This window comes from Gallinula chloropus (genome assembly GCF_964237585.1).
Source record: "Gallinula chloropus genome assembly, chromosome: 1".
In the NCBI taxonomy this organism is placed as follows: Eukaryota; Metazoa; Chordata; class Aves; order Gruiformes; family Rallidae; genus Gallinula; species Gallinula chloropus.
Window position 1 is genome coordinate 114522673 of NC_140085.1, and position 14334 is coordinate 114537006.

Consider the following 14334-nt stretch of genomic DNA (forward strand, 5'->3'; position numbering starts at 1 on the left):
GAACATTTGCTTATGCGGTCTTTAGTAATAGAGCAGAATAAATATTAGCAGAAAGATTTGTTTGTAGTACACATTTCAGGTGGGGGTTGCTCAGCAGTTAACCTGAATGGAACCAAAAAGGTCAGTGTTTTTTAGGGTTTTTTTTACTATAAAAATAAACCAAAGATAGCAGCTTCTCCTGTTGTCTGCTAGAAACTTTCAACGCTCATTGCTATTGTATTTAATACAGCTGCTGAACTCGAAATGCCCCCTACAGAGTAAGTTGGTTTTGTTTTTACTTGCATAGCATGAAATTGGGTGGTGTGGGAGACCATTACACATTTGGTCCAGTCTGAGATCTGATAATATATTACTTGTGCACATAAAACCTTATTGTGAGGTGCTAAAATTTCTGTGATATGTGGCAGAAGTGATTACCCTCTTTTTAAGAGTATACTTTCTAAATGAAAAAAAAAAAGAATATAATGCGTTCCACTGATTATTTTTGGATGGCATTGTTATTGTAGGATTGTCTTGATATTTTAATTGCAGTTTTCGTAACTGTATCTCCAATCCTTAATACAAGAAAACAAAAGTTTTATGGTTTTGGAGTGTTAATCCACCTGTTTTAGGACAAACCTCTCAATAGCTCTGTGTGTGCGTGTGAGGAGTAGAGGTGGTCAAGTCCTTGACAGGCCATGCACTATTTGTATAGGAGAGATTAGTGTCTAATTACTGATCTTAAATGCTTTTATACAGTTGAAACTGGAATTTGTCTCCCTACTTAAAAGTGCCAGAGGATTAATTTCTTGGCCATAATAGTAAATGACTGGATGTTAAATAATTTTGTGTAGGGAGGAGTGGAGAGAGGTATCCTCCGTCTTTCCCAGAAATTTGTTTATTGGTTTTCTTCTTTTTCTTTTATTTCTCATGCAAAAGATAAATTTTCTGCAAGATTCCCTTCATTGCAATTGGTCAAAATGGAGAAAAATGAAATGACATAGTACATAGTTGGTTTGGTTTTCTCTTATGAAATGTATTAATCTGAGATATGTTGGGCATAACATTTTCCTTTTTTATCTGTTGTTTCTAAGGTAATTGAATCGATTAGTGCTGGTGTCATTTCAGTGGTTCTGTCTTTTTTCTGTAAACTTTTCACAAGCATTGTGTGTGTAAATGTGTGTCTGGAATTTTGAAATGGTCATATGGTTAATTGCCTGAAAATCTCTGCCGGTTGTTTCTCTTTCACAATAAGTTTTCAATCTCCTTCCCCCTGTTCTGTCTCTCGTGGTTGCGTGTGCCCACAGGATGTCTGTGGTGACCACAGATTTGACAGTTGAAGTCTAAGTAGTATGGATTTCTGAGAGATAAGTTTTTGTGTGATGGTAGTCCTTAAAAATCATGGGCTTCATGCTATGTGCTAGTTTATAGCTAAATATGCCAGTACTAATGTTACAGATTAGCAAGCTTTTGTAACACACTATTAAAATAATGTCATTTAAGACTCATTGCCACACGGGTTTAGATTATCCTTTCTGTTTTGATGGATAACTCCTACTTTCCATGAGGATTCTTTTACCTCAGTATCTTTTAAGGATCTAGACTTGAGGATTGCTAACCTACTGTAAATGACTGGGCAGTCCTTCATCTCTGCATCATTTCAAGACACAGTTTTACTTGCTCTGTGTGAACGCACGATTTGTAGATAGTAGTTTTTAATATACTTCTAAAATACAGAGTGCACCTGGGTCTAAATCAACAGTTTCTGAAAGACTCTTCTTGGAGAGCCTGCTGAACTAGTTGGGACTTCTCTAGAGGACCCAGAAAGAAACTCCTTTGTAGTACATTGATTTCTATATTGTCATACGTAATGGAAACTAATACCTACAACAATTCAATATATCCACAAAATAATTCATGAGCTATATATTAAGACTTATTTACAACATTTAGAAAATTTCTAACTCAAGCCACACATAAAATGTTAAAGCAGTATTTTTGGATCAGTTGACTAGTTAGCTGCTATACTTATCTTTTAGCCATACTTTCTAAAGGTCTTTTCAAAAAATAATTCCCAGGCTTTACAACTGAGGATAAAGTAATGGAAAGTTAAGGTTTTGATGGAATATGTACTGCACATAGTAGAAACTTGCAGCTAGAATCACAGGTGCTGCAAGCAGGTAGTCTGGCTTTACCAACATCCTTGGCAGTTAACTGCTGTTTTTATCTTGTTCTGGTCTCCCACTTTTTGAAGAAAGAAACAGTCAATTTCTCTGAGTGTTTGGTGTTTTGATTTGTATGTATTTTTATCAAACAGACTGTTTAGGAATAACTAAATGACCTTTATTGTATTAACTGCCCACAGATTTCCTCAACAGGATTTTTAAGACTTAAAGGACTAAAATAAAGAGTTTTAAAAGTTTTATATTTTAGAACTTACTGGAGATACTGAGTAGCAAGTAATGGAGAGCAGAGATTTCTAGTTTCTCAAATCTGACAACCAGATTTTCTGTACTGATAACTGTATTAGGGTTTGAAGACCACCACACCACAGCTTACCAGCAGGCAGCTGTCCTTGGCTTTGTCCTTGCTTTGTAATCAGAGACATCTGTAGAATCATATTAAGATTTTGAGGTAAAGACAGAATGCTAACTCTTAAATGAGACAGTAATTGTTTTAAGCAATCAGTTAGTACTTTTTCACCATGTTATTGTCAATAAATATAACAGGTAGGCAAATTAAAATGCTGTATTCCTTCTGTGATTCTGTGGGCCCGCTAATATCCAAAGGTGTCTATGTCAGAGTTGCCTTGGAGAAACAAGAACTTTTATTAATTTTTGTTAGTCTTTTAAAGTCTCTCAGTGTGAGTGCTTAGAAACAGTACATGAGAAACATATTAAAATGACATTGAGTTGTATATTTAAGAAGGAGCAACCACCAGTCAGGGAAACAGAAAAGAGGTATCTATTTTTTTTTAAAGAGTGCTTAGCCTGTAAAGAATACACTAAGCTTTTGCTAGTCCTCTAACCAGTAGTACTATAAAAGAGAAACCCAATATTGACTGCTAGGAAGCTAATTCTGTCCATACAGAACAGTCTTGGGTGCCTGTTTAGCTGAGGGAGCTGTGTAGTCAACTGCTTATTTAACTTTCAAAGGTCAAGGTGAGTTTATGCAGGAGCACTCAGATGCTTATCAATGATGGCTGTCTTCATATTATGTTACATTTTAATACTTATGGTTGTATTTTTGAAACTTACTGCTTGTATATTAAGTGTCCATATCACTGATTTGAGAATTGGAAGATATGATAGAGCTAATTTTGTGTTTTGATGTCACCACCTTTTTGTAAGAAAAAAAAAGCTTCTTATTAGTAAAGGTAAAAATACATTTTTCATGTACTCTAGCTTTATACTATATTTTCAAATTAACAGATGCAAGAATGTGGACTGCACTGTAAATGTAAGGTGCAATATTTAACATTTCTTTAAAGTAAGTGTTTTAATAGGTCAAAAACTGGTCAAAACTTGGTGTTATCTTTTCTACCAGTCTTGCAATGAAATAAGATCTAGGCTGAGCAGATCTGTTCAATTGCCTAGTTCCAGTTATATTATGCTATGTTTAGACATCAGCTTCACGTTGTTAATCCCTCATCCTGCAAGCTGTTCTGTATGAACACAGGCTTGTCCTCATGCAAAGCCGGCAGTGAAGAGAATCTGTTATGATGTATAGCTGGCCTGTGAAGAGTTCCTTGAAGGTATGTGGCCTTCAGTCATGTACAGATCCTGTATGGATTCCTCTGTTTGTGGTGAGAAGGTTCAGATGGAAGCTCGATTACCTAGTATAAGGTTCTAGTAACTTCCATAAATCTTCAGGGTATTTGGGGCAAGTGAGATTCATTCTTTCTTACAGAGAATCATGTACTGAAGCTGACAACTTCAGAGTTCTGTTATGTAATAAAATGCTGGTAATCTGATTGTGTACCAAAGGGGATGGGGTAATAATTTCTTGCACAAAAACAATGACCTTTTTTCCTTTGAATCATGTATGAGTTTACATGGATAAACTTGTTCCTATGTTTTTCTCAGGCAGACAGGCTCCAGTGATATTCAGGGATTTTCTTGTTTTGTTTTGTCTGGTTGGCTGTTTTTGTATGGGCATCCAGTGTAATTGGGTTTTTTTTAAATAGCAGTTCTTGGATCTGGTCCTTCAGTGCATCTACTGCTTGGGCTACTGCAGTGCTTCCTTTCCTAGCTCCTCGCTTTCACCAGTCAACATTCTTATCTGTTCCTTTTCTCTGTTTTTCCACTTGTATCTGTATTTCTTCACTTTAATGGTCTTATATATTTCAGCATTATCTGAAGGCTGGCAGGTGTTCTTTCCCACTTAAGCTTTGTATTTTGATGTTTGTTGACTTTATTCTGTTTATATTTGTAAAAGCCAGTCCCAACAAGGAAAGGTTGTGTAAAGGAAACTGCTGGAAATAGTTTGTAGAGCTACCTGAAGTACTTCTAAAACTGTCTCACGAAGAAGCATTCCATTTTCATACCTCTGTTCTGCAGTGTGTGCTCAAATAGCAAAACCAGCATTATAAAGAACAAAAAGAAGGAGAAAACATGTAGTGTGACATTAACTTGCTGTAGGTATTTTGGCTTTAAAAATTAATGGAATTGAGTTACTGTAGGTATTTTTCCCCCATTATTTTCCAACTATTCCTTCTCGTCCCTTTTTAAATTTCAGTTTGTAAAACTTAGAAGAAAAGTTCAAAACATAGAAGTGTTAAAATATGTTTTCACATAGCAAGGTGGTTTTTACTAAAATGACTGGACAGCACTGATTTTGTGGGTGTTTAATGGCAAAGTTTGAAAACATCCATTATCCAGCTTAGAAATTTCGGCGTGTTCTGTACTTAGTCTACTTAAAACCACAGTTAGCAATACAATATGCTCATAAAAGAGTAAATAACGACCTACTATCGAACATAATATGCTAATTTGAAGAAATATGATCAAAATTAAGTTTGTCTTGTAGATGGCGTCTGCTGAAAAACAGTATTGCTTCAAGGAAGTGTTGTCAAGCTCAGTGATGACACGGGCAGAGAAAGAAGGCAGAGGCAGTCCATTTTTTGTGTGGTGTAGCACTTGATGTAATGCTGGCATTACTCATCAGCTCTGACGGGCTGTGGTTGGGAGTCGGTGGCTTCCTTGGTATCAGTACGTCTGCCTTGGTGTTGCAAATTCCTGTTTGCCAAGCGCCCTTGAGATGGCATTCGTGGTACAAAGAGGTTGATACTGACTTCTGAAGGAGAGATCTTGTAGTCAACGTGGAACTGAACTAGTTGGATCCTCCCACTGTAATAGTGGGTTCCTCCCACCATTATGCCTTTATGGTCTCTGAACCAGGCTTGCTGATAGGAAATTGCTTAGGGTGTTACCTCAGTGCCACAGTTCATGCCAGGATAATCTGAATGGAGTTGTGCAGCACTTTCACTTTAATAGTTTCCTGCTTTTCTGATTAATCAGTCATCCTTTTTTTGCACAATCAGAAGTTACGGATGAACTGTAAGTCACAGAGCCCTGCACAATAACTAGAATCTGCTCTTGTGAGAGAGAAATGTGCTGTACTCCAGATGCAGTGCTGGCTTTAGCGTGTCAGATGCATCAATGGATTGATTCCTTAAATGGGTCACAAATGTACATTTGGTGCTACTATTTAAGCTGGGCTTCTAAATCTGAGAGAGGACTGCTTAAAATCTGCTGTTCGTAGATGATGCAAGGAAATCAGTTTTGTTTTGTGGGGTTCTTTGAGGGGAGGAGGGAAAAAGGTGCATCCTTTTGAATTAAGTAGTTAATGTTGTTCCTCACTGCTGACAAATGCTATTGAATGTCTTCAAAAAAGAGCTCATTTGCATTAGCTAGTTGGGTGAATTTAACCCAAAGAGTTTAATCTGCTGGTATTTTAGATCTTAGAGACAACATCATGCATGTTTACGTATTAACTCTGGACTGTCCCTAAGTAAAGTTTTTTTCTAAATAAATCTGAAAAACCCAACAACCTGTATGAATTTACCCAGTGTGTTCTATGACTCACCTAAGGCTTCTCAGGTGATGTTATGGGGAAGATCCTGGTGAAGACTTTGGACTAGTTTGATAGAATTTGTATGGGTAGTTAAATGGAATTTAAAAACTAAATTTACAGTGGAAGCCTACTGTCCAGAACCAGGTGGTAGTATTTGACATGCTATGTGAATGAGAAAGTAAAGAATATATGATTAACAAAAGCAGCACAGTATTAATTGTGTGCCTAAGACTAGCTATCTTAGCATCAGTTCATCTTAATACCCCAGATTACAGCTACTGGTGTGGGAAAAAAAATAGAAAACTTTGAAAATAATTAATGAAACCTTTCTTTAAAAGAAACAAGAACAAACCAAAGAAAAATGCTGAATGCAAGCCTTTTTGATGTGACCATCATCTGATCCTAGTGTCTAACTTAATTTGAATACCGTCTTTGTACAGCAAAGTCTAAATTTGATATGATGTGATATCTCTTGAGTATTTAGGCGCCACTGTTTGTTTATACTGTTGCTTCTTTGTCAAAGTACAGCAGAAAACTTCAGGTTTCAGTATTAGAATTCAAGATTTCATGGCAGGTGACAATTTGGTAGGATCTGATAGTTTCAATCTGCTCCTTCTTGTGTCTTGATCCAGGCTTCAGAGCTCTTACTGAGAAAGGAGGAGAACTGCAGGACTGAAGTGGGAATATGTAGAATTGTTTTTCTTTTTATCTCTTGGTCAGAGGCAGAGAGAAGAGAAATGGAGCTTTGACCTTTTGGCATTTTTGGCTCTTATTAGTTGCTGGCTTGAGGACTTGAAAGTGTTCCAGGGATTACATGTTAGCTGAAATTTCAGCAGTCTGAAAGACTGTAGTCTTTTCAGCTGGTAGTTGTTTCTGGATACTTGGTAGGCTCCATTGATAGCTGAATAATAAACCTTCTGCCTATTGTGTGTTGGCTTTTTGTTTGTTTGGGTTTTTTTATGGGGTTTTAAGGACTTTTGTGTAAGTGAAAGTGAGGATTCTTCCTTTTGTGATTTTGATAGATGATAAAGTTTCCATCATCAGAAATCACATGAAGCTTCAGAAGTAATTTTGCATTTTATTCCTGCTCTATGTGCTTCAAGCAGGAAAATATTAGACTGTAGCTCCAAGGAAAATAGGATTGCCTGCTGGAGTTGTAAATAATTCCTAGAGTTTCTGGAATTTGGTATGGCAAAAAGTTCCTGCTTTTCCTAGATTACCTTGATTCAATCCTGAATTAAATCACCTGAGAGTTGTTAGGAAAAGCAAGGTAAAAGTTAGTTGGGGCAGGGAAACAACTACATTGAAATGACTTTCCTGAGTATATGTAGGAAAAATAGTCATGATAAATCTCTTAAATGGTTATCTTCAAAATCAGAATTAGGCATTTTACTTGGAAAGTTCAGAACAGTGACAGAAACATTTTCCTTACTTAAAACAAACCAAACCTTCAAAAACCTGCAAGTGTTATGAATCAAAAATGCTGACTCAGTGGAACCTTGTGCACTGAAATAAAACCTAGGCAGCCTGCATATTGAAAGTTAATTTCCTTTAGTATGAAGGTTTATTGTGCTTTATCTTTTCCCAGCTTCAAAAAGGAAAAAGAAAAAAGTTAATTGAAACCTCCAGAGAAGCTGTTACTGTCCACTACTTCTAGTAGTACTGTCTAGTAGTACTGTCTAGTACTTTGTAACTAGAGAGGTTTAAAAAGATAGTAAATATAAGGGCAAGAAAAGGGCAGAAGGCTACAATTAATTTGGATACCAGTGTTTCAAACTTTATTTGCTTTAGTTACCATTTTTAAGGTGGCAGTTCTGTACCAGGCCATGTACAAGAGGAAGCCCTTGGATTTCTGACAGGCTTCAGATACTTTTCTGGCATGAATTAGATACTTATGATGAGCCATGCTCTACAGCTGGGGAAGAGACATGGAAAAACACTAGGTTAACAACATCAGCCAAAAAGGAAAAATGGGAGCCTGTCTCAAATAAGTTATTTTAAACACCTACCTGTTGAATTCAGCTGTTATTCCTGTACTACACTATGAAGCTAGATGAGTATAGTCTACTAATAATTTCATCTCGTATTAGCTTGGATTTGTCTCTCATTAAAGACTTAATTCTGTAAAGATTTAAATAGAAACAAAGCCTTATTGTAACACAAGGAAACAGAGGTTTCCTAGTTAGATGGCTTCCATCTTTCTTTTGCTTTGTAGCCTTATAAAGTATGTTTTTGGAGGATACGCATGTGTATATATGTACAATGTATATAAACTTAATGGTAGGCTCAGTTTTTCTTAGGTGTTTTTCAAGTTACCTGGAGCCTTCCTTTGTTTTGTATATGAGCAAAAGGAAACCTTGCTCTTGAATTCTTATGGTCTCTGATTCTCATTTTGCTGAGAAAAAATGATTTGACTGATGTTCTTGTAGATACATAGTAGGGAAGTTGAACCTTTTTACGGATACACACATCAGGAGACTTTGAGCAGGAGCGGTTACATGTGAGCACAGGCACAACCAAATCGCTGCTTTATTTTGAGAGTTTACAGAATCCAAATTACATATGTGTGCAGCTGCCACTTTGAAGCTGACTTGCTCATGTGGCTGTTTGGAATCTCCTGGAGATTTAAGCATAATAGACTTCTACAGGGAACATGGAAGTATTGGTAAAGTTGGTCTGTGGGTGATGGGAATAACCAGTGTGGAAAAAAAGACTGACGAAAGTTCTACTCCAGGGGAGAGGCTTCTGAGTGATGTGTCTGTCCTTACAGAGTGATAGCAAGTTGCATAGCTACAATTTGTGTACCTGTTTGTTTACCTGGTTATCTGACTTGTTTGAAATTGCCCTAGTTTTGTGACCTCAGATTTGCACTGTATGTTGAATCACAACAGTGAACATACTTTTGTCCTCCCACTAGGAATAGGCTAAATTTGTTGGGAAAGTATTTGGCAGTTGTATTCAGTTCATTCTGTTTGAAAAATATCTCAGCAGCTGGTTGCTATAGAATCATTATATCTCTTCCAGATTTTAATGTTTAGTGGGTTGGATACAGTGTGGAGGTTATTGGCAAGGTAACCAAAAAAAATGTGTTAAGTTCTTTCTCTCTTGGGGTGATGCTGGCTTAGTGCCTTTTTGTAGAACTTCTTTATTACTGTTTTTCAGTGGCTCACATGAGCAGGACTGTTGGTGGATGCTGTGACCTCTGGCACAGAGTATCTGGTTACTCATATTTTTGGCCAGGCTGTAGCATTTTAATGCTATGGCTCATTTATTTTCTTGCATCTTTGTGTATCAGTTCAGCTGGTATGCCAGTCTAGAGATAAGCATTTAAAAAATGAGGATGAACTGAGTTTCTATTACAGATCTACAACACTTGGATCGTTTGTAACTGTTAGATACCACTTAGAACAACTATGATTCTCCCCCTGAGCTTTTTGGGTTGGGTTCTGTTGTTTTGATTTTCTTCATAGTGCTTCATTCACAAATGATTGAGATATGTAGCTGTGCTTGATACTCTGAAATGGCTGTTTTCCAAAGCAGACCAATTGCCCTGTCACACAGACAGTCTTTTCCAGGGTTCAGTTAGATTGATGTATGCAGCCCTCTAGAAGATCAAATCTTAAGGATTTGTCTTTGTACTCAAAGCTTTTTTTATCTATAAATATTTTGGCCTGAAACATAGGCTATGGTCATGATGGTTCACATGTGTCATCTTGTATCCCTTCAGAATTTTGTGAGAATGGCTTTCCCTTTAAGGGAACAGGTAAGTACAGCAGAAAACTTTTACTGTGTTTGTGTAGCCTGATGTTGGCCGCCAGCTGTCTTTTCTAGCTTGAGCTCTGACATACCAATCCCTGTTTCAACAAAGTTTGTCTCCCTCTTCCATTGTTGTTAGACAGTAGTTTCTTCCTACTTCTGGACAACTAAGTAGTACACAGTCCTACCGTGATGTTACAGCTTATTGTTAGTCTTCAGTGTTTGCATTGTTACCCTGATTCTTTGCCTCTACTTCAATTTGATTCTTTTAGTACCTTCAGTTCACCCAGGATTTTAACAGTGTGTGCTTTGACAGTGTATTGGCTGCTGGCAGTCACTTTTCTTGAGGCCTCTGTTAAGACTTCAATATTGGGCTGTTAAACAAACAGGAACTTTTCAAAAGGCTAAAGTAATGATTGCAGGGTTGGAAGATGCTGATTTTTCAGCTGGACCTAATTGAAAATTCTTTCTCTTTTGTTAGTGTTGTGGTTTAACCCCAGCCGGTGACTGAGCACCACACAGCTGCTCTCTCACTGCCCTCCAAGAGGGGTGGGGGAAGAGAATTGGAAGGGTAAAAGAGAGAAAATTTGAGGGCTGAGATAAGAACAGTTTAATTGAAATATAGTAATAAACATATAATGGAAAGGAAAATAACAAAAAGAAATAAAACCAAAGAAAGATGAGTGATACGTATGAAAACAATTGCTCACCACCAACTCGCCAACACCCAGCCAGTTCCTGAGCACTGGCTTCCCCCCACCAAACTTCCCCCTAATTTATTGCTGACATCATACTGTATGGAGCATCCCTTTGGTCAGTTGGCGTCAGCTATTCTGTCCGTGTTCCCTCCCTAGTCCTTGTGCACCCTCAGCCTGCTTGCTGTGGGGTGGTGTGAGGAGCAGCAGAGGCCTTGGCTCTGTGTAAGCCCCTGCTCAGCAGTAACAGAATCATCCCTGTGTTACCGTCACTGTTGCAAGCACCGACACAAAATACAGCCCCGTGCTAGCTACTATGATGAAAATTAACTGCACCCCTGCCAAGGCCACCACAGTTACTATGTTGATGGATCTAGAGGTGCTGGTTTTTAACTTTCTTGCCACTCTTCAAAGATTTCTATGCTGTACCAGCAGTAATTAAATAAACCTTAGACAAATGTATATCCAATATATTTGTGGTGTTCTCTCTTTTGTCATTGTTAATTTACCATTTAAGAACTGGTAGTCAAAATAATTAGCGAGGTGTGGGGTTTTTTTTTTCAGCAGGTCTTGAAGTAAGAACATGAACTGTTGCCATATGGTAGAACTCCTGTAGCTCAAAAAAGTTGTCATGAACATTGTTTGTTGGAGGATTAAAAATGAAAAGGAAAAAGACAAGACCTATGAAGTAAATGTTCTGTTCAGTCTAGAATGTCAGTGCATCTCTTTCTTGGCAATGCTTTCTGAGGGGCTTTATTGAAGATTATTTGTTGCTGCCTTTTTCTCCTTTAAGCAAATGTACTGGATTTTTTTTTTTACTGGAATTTTTTTCTTGCGTAATTTGGGATTTCCTGCTTAAAAGTTACAGTGAAACAGCTGTGCATTTTAAGGAGTATTTGGAGTACTTGTGTTCTGAAGCTCAGAAACATTATTGAAGCAGATGAGAACTGATGCATGTTCATGTTACTTTGCCTGCTATGTATGGATACTTTATTGCTCCTTTTTTTTTTTGAGAATGTAAAATTGATTTTACTTATGAGACTTAGGCTAGCACCGCTCTGGAAACTTTACAAGTGATAGAATATAGTACTGTAGGTTTAGGAAAATCAGTTACTGTCACTAGATTTTCAGAGGAAATTACTTTGACAAGCTTACTCATGCTGTGTCCCACATTTATTATAATTTACTGCTTCATGGGACCTGTTCTGACCCATTCACAAGTCTGCAGCCAAACATACCTAGCAGAAAATGCAGAATATCATGATTGGCATGTTTAGTGCCTCCATTGGTTCTAGACTAGACATGTATTCATTGTTCCGATGTCAAATGGTGGTTGAGTATTGCTACCTTTTTTCATTGCCCAAAGGGGGACAAGGTAATTTTGAGGCAAAAGTTCAGATTCTTTGCCATGGTAAGTAGCCAACATGTCTTTCCAATAAGCTCATTTTATCTTTTACCTTTCATTTCAAGCACCAGTAAGTGCCAGGTTGTGTATTTTGGGAGAGCTGAAAACCGGAGCGTTGAGTTTTTGAGAAAGGCTTTTTTTTGTCTGATGATGGTTTGACTGGAAGTGCTTCAGTATACAGGGTTTTTCTAACAGCTGAAATATTGACTACTTGTTTTTTACTGTAAAATATCTTTAGCTTATGCTTCTCCTACACACAGGAAAATCTTGCTTGCTATTTTACAAGGTAATTTATTAGCTGTAATGATTGGTGAAGGAGTGGATGCTTCATTATAATGCCAGCTTTAATTTTCAGGTCTTAGCTCAGAAGGTAAATAATCAGAAATGTATTTTTAGAATCCAGAGTTTATTTTTAAAATCTTGTCAGTTGCCAGGTCTTAGAGTATGCTGTGCTGTATTGAAGCCAGCCAGTGTGAGCTGAAAAATTACTGCTGAATGTACTGCCAATTACACTAGCCTCCGCTCTTTCAAGCTTCCTTCACAGCTGTCCCCAGGCCTCTTCTGATGATGTCTCTGCTGCAGAAAATGGCCCTTGAGCTGTCTTCTGCTCGAGTCATAAGACTCAATTGTCAAGGTAAACTTGCCCCTGTTTTAACAAGCCAGACTGAGAAATAAAATAATCCTGATCCTGATTCAAGAATGAAAGCACCTTAAAAGTTGTGGTAGCTTCTGGAGTAGGTTGAGTCAGTGGGAACTGCGATCATTTTAGCAGTCAAGTTTGAATCCACTACTGCAAGCGTGAGCTATAAATTGTGCAAACTTCTATTCCTTCTGTGCTCTAAATCATAAAAACTTTTCATGTCTATCATTTTTGCATGAAGATATATTGATGTATTTGTAATGGGAAAAAATGCTGTTTGTAATCTTAAACTACAAGTGTCTGCTATTTTTCCCCCATATAGAAATATATATTTATACACATAAACCTGATTCATGACCTACAGATGTGATCTTGTTAGCAAAGTGACGTGAGTTCCCATTTTTCCAGTAAAAAGAGGTTCTCATTTCTCCAAGCAGCTTTTGGTACCTAGTAATATTATTTTATTGCTGTGTGCTGTGTTATGCTAAGTGCCTGTTTGATTGGCCAAAAAGTGGAGAATTTTAAAACATTGTTACTTACTTAATATGTTGGGGCTTTTTTTTTTTTTTTTAAATAATCTTATTAGGGTGCTGTTTTCAATTTGTGAGAAGTGATAACTGAATTAGATATGACATATGCCTACCATGGATACTGTGCTCTCCAGGCTGGAAATAGAGTGACTTATGAGAACTACTTAGTTAAATTAGATTAGTAGATTGCAGTTACCTCAAGAGCTAGAAACAATGAGAATCCTATATGTAAAGCTCTATTTTAAGGTGAGATCAAAACTGGTCGACCAGAGTACAAAATCATATTATTTGAATTTTGAGAAAGGTTGGTTGTAACTGCTGCAAGTGAGAAATGGCCTTTACATCAGGAGAACTAAAATCACTAAAATATCTAGGGTAGCATACATGTAACATCCCTTCTGTTATATATAGTCAGTTCTCAATCTTACTGCATGTATGTACACATACATTTTTGTGAGCTGTTTATTTCAGAATCTTTCTGAGCTTTGGTGGTAAGCTTTATCCTGAACTTGAAATCAGCATGGAAAGCAAGGTGCTATTTTGAGGTTAAGCTTAAGGACTAGACCTATTTTCTTTTGGATTGGGAGGGATATCAGTATATTGGTTTTGCTATTAGTGTATGTCTTTCATCCTATCAATCCTGAAACCATAAGAGAAGGTTATGTTGAAGATACACAAGTTTAACCAGCTTTTCAGGAGCTTGAGCTGTAATTGTTAACAAAGCCTGGGTAATAGCATGATCTAATTTCTCTTATCTGCTGATGGCAAGATTAAAAACGTAGAGAAGGTGGACAGCTTCATAGCCTTTGTAACGATGTCACTTAAACACTACAGATGCCTTTTCTAACGTGGTTATTCTTTTTATAGACTTAGATTTTTAGGCACAAAATTCTCATTTTAGTGAAGATGATGTAAATTTCTTGACTTGGTCCCAGGATTTCACTTGGTAACTGTTTAAATTGATACTAGAGGTGGCATCTCTGATTTTCTGTGAACTATGGCTTTGTCTTGACTGACACTAACTTTCAGTAAGCTCATGGCAACAAACATACTAGAAAACCATCTGGGTGAGATGTAGTGCTAATTACTTCTGTAGGCATTTAATGTTCATGCCTCTAACAAGATGGCTGGAGCCTTTAGCTTCTTCAAAATCTCTGCCCGACAGGAAGCTTGTTCAGGGCTTGTGTTGTGAGAGAGGATGAGAAAGGAGTCTTATGATCCTATTGACTACTTGAAAAAAGCAATATGCTAATT